Source organism: Eulemur rufifrons, chromosome 4 (assembly GCF_041146395.1).
Source record: "Eulemur rufifrons isolate Redbay chromosome 4, OSU_ERuf_1, whole genome shotgun sequence".
In the NCBI taxonomy this organism is placed as follows: Eukaryota; Metazoa; Chordata; class Mammalia; order Primates; family Lemuridae; genus Eulemur; species Eulemur rufifrons.
This window is the reverse complement of record NC_090986.1, coordinates 70434969-70442353: the sequence shown is the minus strand read 5'-3', so window position 1 is coordinate 70442353 and position 7385 is coordinate 70434969.

The window sequence follows — 7385 nt, the reverse complement described above, 5'->3', positions numbered from 1 at the left end:
TATCCTCAGCCGGTACGAAAGGTCTTACACTTCTTTTGAATATCTTCATTTTTTAGTTAGAATTACTGCCAAATTTTTGGTCACACTGATCAGTATATCAATGTGCCAAAAGCAGAACTGGAATCAAGTTTTTAAAATTCTTATTTCTAATATACCTGCTTAACAACTCTTTTAACCAAATGAAAGTTTTAAACGAGAAGAACGCCAAGGGGAAAAAACAAAGACTAGGGAATGGCAGCTAATTTTTCTTCAGTGATCAAATTTCTACAGTTATAAAGGCCAAATGGCCTTTCAAATTTCATTTGAAGAACAAATGCTGTGTCATTGAATGTTATATCATACACTGAACTGTTATCTCTCACGCTGTTAGCTTTAAATCTAACAATGATTTATTTAAAATTATGTGAGCAAAGATTGGTGGGTATTAGAAATAGGAAATTTTATAAATGATTCTTTTTATTTATATGACCATAGTTACTAATTCCACAGAACCAATTCTCTTAAATGTAAAAAGACATACACATATAAACAGATGGGAAAAGATGTAAAAGTTTCTTCAGAAACGTCCCCTTAAAAACATCATTCTGTGCAAATCATATATCTGATAACAAATTCATATCCAGAATATATAAAGAACTCCTACAACTCAACAACAACAAAAAACCCACAAAACAACCCAATTCAAAAGTGGGCAAAGCACTTGAATAGACATTTCTCCAAAGAAGATATGCAAATGGCAAATAAACACATGAAAAGATAATCAACATCATTAGCCACTAGGACAATGCAAGTCAAAACCTCGAGGTACAACTTAATACCCATTAAGATGGCCATTATCAACGAAACTGAAAATAAAAAGTGTTGGCAACAATGTGGAAAAATTAGAACCTTTGTACACTGTTGATAAGAATGTAAAATGGTTTAGGCTCTGTGAAAAATAGTTTGGCAGCTCCTCAAAAAATTAAACATAGAATTTTTATATGACCCAGCAACTGCGCTCCTAGGTATACACCCGAAACAACTGAAAACAGGTGCGCAAACAATGTTCACAGCAGCATGATTCACAACAGCCAAAAGGTGGAAACAATCTACCTGTTCATCAACAAATGAATGAGTGAACAAGTTGTGGTATACACATACAATGGAGTATTATTCAGCCATAAAAAGGGATGAAATTTTGACACATGCTACAGTGTGGATGAACCTTGAAAACATTTTGCCGAGTGAAATAAGCCAGTCACAAAACGACAAATAATGTATGATTCCACTTATATGAAATATCTAGAATAGTGAAATTCATAGAGACAAGAAAGTAGAATGAAGGTTACCAGGAGCTGAAGGGCAGGGGAATGGGGAATATGTTTGATGGACACAAAGTTTCAGTTTGGGAACATGAAAAAGTTCTGGAAATGGATGGTGGTGGTGGCTGTACAACAACATGAATCTACTTAATGCCACTGAACTTTATGCTTAAAAATGTTTAAAATGGTAAATTTTATGTGTATTTTACCACAATAAAGAAGAAAATTCCATTCCAAATATTACAACAATTTGTTTCATCCCTACCTACCTGTCCTCAAGGGATTTTATAAATGGAGTTTCCTTCTGCCAAAATTAGAAGTATTTTAATAAACTCTAGTTTTCAGATGGAAAATAATGTGCCACTTGTACATGGAAGCTTTGAAAGAAATCAGAATCCCTCACACCGTAAAATGCTGGGAAATCTTCACCTTCTCCCAGGCCCAAGTACACAGGTTAATCTCCTTCCAACAGCCCACACTCTCTGCACGACGGCCACAGTTTTGTGAGACCCCTGGCAATCTGCCTGCCTTTCAGATCCTTTCTTCCATTTAATGCCGATTCATGTAAATATATCAATTTTCTCTGATGGTGGTGGTTTGGAGGGAGGAGAGAAGTGCTGTTTTAAAATAACATTTGCTTCTACACTAAAAAATAGGGGAAAATGTGGAACAATCTCTAGAGAGATCATTTTTTAAAATGAGATCTATTTTCTCTCTCATAACCAACAGCAATTTGATATGCTATTAATAGCTTTATTTTCTTAGAACCAGTTATTCTTATAATGCAAACTATAAAATTTCTTCAGTCAAAACAAATTCAACAAACATTCCTAGATTCAACAACTGTAAGCATTCTGAAACACGGCAGAAATATAAATTTCTTTTCATGCATTAACACATCTGATATTTAAAGTTGTGCTGAAACTTATTAATGCCCCAGAATCTCGATGACTTCAAATCAACTGGAAAATCCACACAATTTGAAACTCAATCTTTCATAAAATTGACTTTATGATCCCTCCTGTAATAGGAATGAAACAGAATCTACCGCATGTAAATATGATTGGGTTAGACAAATTTACCTGATAATACAGAGCTAAGTACAAGAATATGTGAAGTTCATTTAAAAACGTATTTCTTATCATCACTCCTGGATTGGGGTTACACCATGGCCCAGAAGAAAGTGTCATAATGATCATTTGCATCTCATCTGATAAAAGCCCATAAAATAGAAGAAAAAAAAAAGAAGTGAGGCTGGGCGCGGTGGCTCACGCCTGTAATCCTAGCACTCTGGGAGGCCGAGGTGGGCGGATCGTTTGAGCTCAGGAGTTCGAGACCAGCCTGAGCAAGAGCGAGACCCCATCTCTACTAAAAATAGAAAGAAATTATATGGACAGCTAAAAATATATAGAGAAAAAATTAGCCGGGCATGGTGGTGCATGCCTGTAGTCCCAGCTACTCGGGAGGCTGAGACAGGAGGATCCCTTGAGCTCAGGAGTTTGAGGTTGCTGTGAGCTAGGCTGATGCCACGGCACTCACTCTAGCCTGGGCAACAGAGTGAGACTCTGTCTCAAAAAAAAAAAAAAAAAAGAAGTGAACATAAATAAATAAATACATTGATTTATTTCATGGGGGGGAGAAGAAAGCACACACACAATCTCACTTTAAAATCAGAAACCCTTCAACAATGCCTTGATTTCACCAAATTTCACACAAAACCAAAGGACCTGATGAAACGTGATATATTCCTTGCCCTCAAGATATGAAATACTAAGGTAAGCTGGTGTCATCAGAATTTATACTTAATAAGCCACTTGGGAAGTCTTTATTTGTTTGTTTTTGCTTTTGTTTTGAGTTAGAGTCTCGCTCTGTCACCCAGGATGGAGTGCAGTGGCGTCATCATAGCTCACTGCAACCTCGAACTCTTGGGCTCAAGTGATCCTCTCACCTCAGCCTCCTGAGTAGCTGGGACTATAGGGGTGCCATGCTCAGCTGATTTTTAAATTTTCTGTAGAGATGAGGTTTTGCTGTGTTGCCCAGGCTGTCCTCGAATTCCTGGCCTCAAGTGATCCCCCTACCTCAGCCTCCCAAAGTGCTGGGATCACATGTGTGAGCCACCGTGCCTGTTGGAAGTCTTGATCTATGTGCACTTATATCCTGAGATACAGTTTTCTCGGCCACTTACATAGTTTGATTTTTCAGCTAGAATGTTACCATTGATTAGACATCATTTCTTAAGTTTCAATGGAAATTTAAAATTATTTTTAAAATTAAAGAGACTCGACAGTTTTTATTGTTGCTCATTACCACTCCTTTTGGAGACAGATTTATTATTCCATTGGCTGTTTGCTATTTTATTCCTGCCAATATGTAGTGAAAGGAAAGTAGGACAGGCATCAAAGCAGCAAAGAGGGAATCTAAAGGGCCTGGCTTATAGTTTGGGTCACTTTTAAGGCAGATTTAGAATGCTATATATTTTTTCATGTAGTATTACGAATATTTAGATCATAATCAAACATGTCAATGGTAAGCAATTCATAACAGTGTTATAAGAGAACGCCCACACTACCTTATGGAGATTATGGCACAGTTTCTAGCATTCCTACCTACATTCTTTGCAAATATATAAAACACTGTGTATAATTTATATATATATATATGTTTTTTGTCAGCATATACTTGGAAACACTGTATACCAGCATACAAATGTGGTAGTTTACAACTCAAGTTCAGAACAGCCCACAGTTTAACGAGTGCTTCCACGAGCAAGAGGCAACATGATGTAATGGGTAAAACACAGGGTTTGGCGGAAGAAGGCTTGAGTCTGCATGCTAGCTCTGTCCTAACTGTCATCTTCCAGTAATTAAACACTTTGATGCTGCTTCCTCCTCTGTAAAATGGAAACGGTAATCACTACCTTTTGTACAGAGGCACGGAGAGGATGTGTGCAAAAGCAGTTTGGAAATGGCAGACTTAGGTAATATTATCTTTTATTATTAACAAGGAGTTATACTTCTGTTTATTCCTCTGGTATGCCTCATTGTAGGAGTAAAATGGTGCCTTTTTTTTTTTTTTTTTTTTTTAAATCTCAGAAACAGATCAGAGGTGAAGAAGACGGAAAAAAAATCAGTATGTCAATGATCTCAACATATTAATATTAGCATCACATGAGGAATTAAAATTAGGGTGTCTTTGTCTTCCTAATCAGCATTAACTGCTACTATTTTCCCAGTAGAGCTTGTGGAGAGAAATTTGCAATCCCATAATATATGCTTTCTATATAGTTTCAGGGTCAGGAGAGAGGGAGAAGGCAAGAAGATAAATGGCCCCTGACAGAACTGGAGTACAGTGGCCATCCAGCAATTTCACGCACACAAGACATAACTGAGAATGAACAACAAGCAAACAAGAGCTCTACCTGCCAGAACAGATGCTACCAGGTCTGCACAGAGGAGATCACCCAGTATCTACTGCAATTGTTTCAGACTCAGTTTAAACAAGCGTGTTTATATGATTGCGAAGCTAACTGCATCTTAGAGTCACAGACTGGGAGAGGGGAAAGGAGACGCTCCCGGCAGATGCAATGATAGCAAAGGGAAGTCAAAGCTGACAGTGTGACGGTCCCCCCAAAAAGAGGACCCCCAAAGAGCACGTATTATAAAGAAAACACCAGGTCTCAAAAAGTGCAAGAGTCTGAGATGACTGCATACGGGAACTAACAGCTCTTCCTCTGAGCTCCAGACCTGCAGGGCAAACTGCGCACCATGCATTTCCCAAACGGTGTTCCTCAGAATTCTGGAGATGCCCAGAGCCCGCGAGACAGCCACAGAGGAATGGTGCACAGGGGCTGGACCCTAGGAAAGGCAAAGCTGAGAGACTGCCCCTCTGCAGACGCCTCCTTCGACCAGAGCAGCCATGCTCCATTCAGCTTTGCTTAATGAGGCTTCTCTGATGAAAGGGCCATGCTGGTTAACAAAACCATTTTTTTCTTTGAATTAAAATTTGACCACCATTGACTTCCATGCTCCAGGATCCTCAAATGCAACGGGTTTGAATGCAGACATGGGAAATACACCAGGGTTGAGGAGAGGGAGGAATGCAAGGGCGGAGCCCAGGAGATTTGTAGGACCGTGAAACTGCTCTGTGTGATGCTCCAGCGGTGAGTGTGTCACTATACATTAGCTATACAACACGGACAGTGAGCCCTAGCGTAAACTCAGGGCTGTGGGTGACAATGTGCCTGTATGGGTTCATCGGTCACAACACACGTGCCACTCTGGTCGGGGGTGTTGATGAGGAAGGCTGTGCAGGAGTTTTATAGGAACTCTCTGCATCTTGTGCTCAATTTCGCTGTGAACCTAAAACTGCCCTCAAAAAACGGTTTAATAATTTTTTTAAAAAATGAAACTTACTAGCTTTCTTAAAACACCATATTTTCCCCGTGCATCCTTCTTGCTGAGAGCACCGCTCTCTAACCACTTGCCCGTGCTGGAAACAACAGAGCTCCCCCTTGCCCCAGAACAACCTCTCGGAAATTGTCTTCCTTCCTGTTCCTCAATCCTACATTCAACAGGTCACCAAGTCCTGGTGCTGGGCCCTGCCCATATTCCTTGGGTAGGTCCCAACCCAGACATCCCCAGGGAGTCCACCCTGCCTTAGGCATCTGCCTCCCACTGGGCCCCTCACCAGCCCACCCCCCAGAAAGCCCCTCCCAAGAGGGCTCCCATGGGACATCATTCCAAGAGCTGATCCCATCACACTCCTGCGTGACACCTTGCTGTGACACTGCAGCCAGATGGGACAGCCATCATTTCTGTGAGCTGAGATTACAAGTGGTGCATTTTGCTTCAAAATGTTTTCCCCAAATTTCTACTACAAGTTTGTATTGATATATTTTACATTAAAAAAAAAATCCAGTAAATATCATGGAGGGTGGGTTGTGTTGATACTTGTAACATCAGTTTCAAACAAGGCTCTTCATAATCTGGCCTGCCCAAAGTACATTCCTAGCCTCATTGCTGCTTGCTCCCTTTGCCCATCCTGCCTCCCCCTCTGCCTAGGAGGCCTCTGTGCCTCTGTGTCCTGCTCCTCCTTCAGGAAGCCAACCTCCTGGAACCCTCCTCTCGTGGCCCCCACGCTCTCCTCTGCTCCTCTGGGCTTCCGGTGCACCTGGCTTACACCTTCACCACTCCTTAGGTTTGTTATGTGTTTTTTCCAAGGACGCTGAACTTCTTTAAAGGCCCCAGGCCAGGCCACATCACGGTCTGCACCGCCTGGCGCCAGGTCTAGCACGCAGGAGGCCATCCATAAATGCTGAATGGATGAAGGTAAAATCCAGTTTTATCCGTAACATTAACTATTGTATTATTAAGCCCTATGTTTTCAGTCTAACTTCTGACCTAAAGCCCACTGCTTTGCCAATGTGATACAATAAATTCCTCTGAAAGGCAGAATTATATTAAAGTAGTGCATCCCTACTTCCTGTGCATTTCATAGTCTGTCTACTTAAGGTGATGTTATATAGAGCACGACCTGTATGTGAATACCTGCAAAGTGTTAAATGGCTATAAATAACATTCTAAGTGTTCTGTTTTGTTTTTAAATGGTGTGTGGGTGATTTTAAACATCTTAGAGATGTGGGTGCTGAGGAGGCTGAGTTTCCTGGCCAAAGGCTGCCTGAGGCACGGCGTTCATAAATTGATGGAGATGGAGGACTCACAAGCTGTGTTATGGATTGCTGTTTGGGTAAGCTCAGATTTTTAATTGCCAAACTCATCCATGATCAGTGGAGACGGTGTGTCAACGGCCTTCTCACCGCCTTAGCTAGGAGTTAATGTGGCCATTTGGAAGCATGCACGCCACTTCAATTTGTCTTCACTCTCCTCCAAATACCCCACTGATTACACAATTCTCCTGTGTACCTTTTAATAGGTTCAAACTGAATAGTTCTCCTTTGCCTACAGATTAAAATACAATTCCTTATTTTTCCTTCCACCTTAACCCCCCAAAACCCCAACATACTTAAGAGGAAGAGAAAGGGAGGTGGTTGAAGGAAGAAACTAAATGTATCAAGCATCAACAATA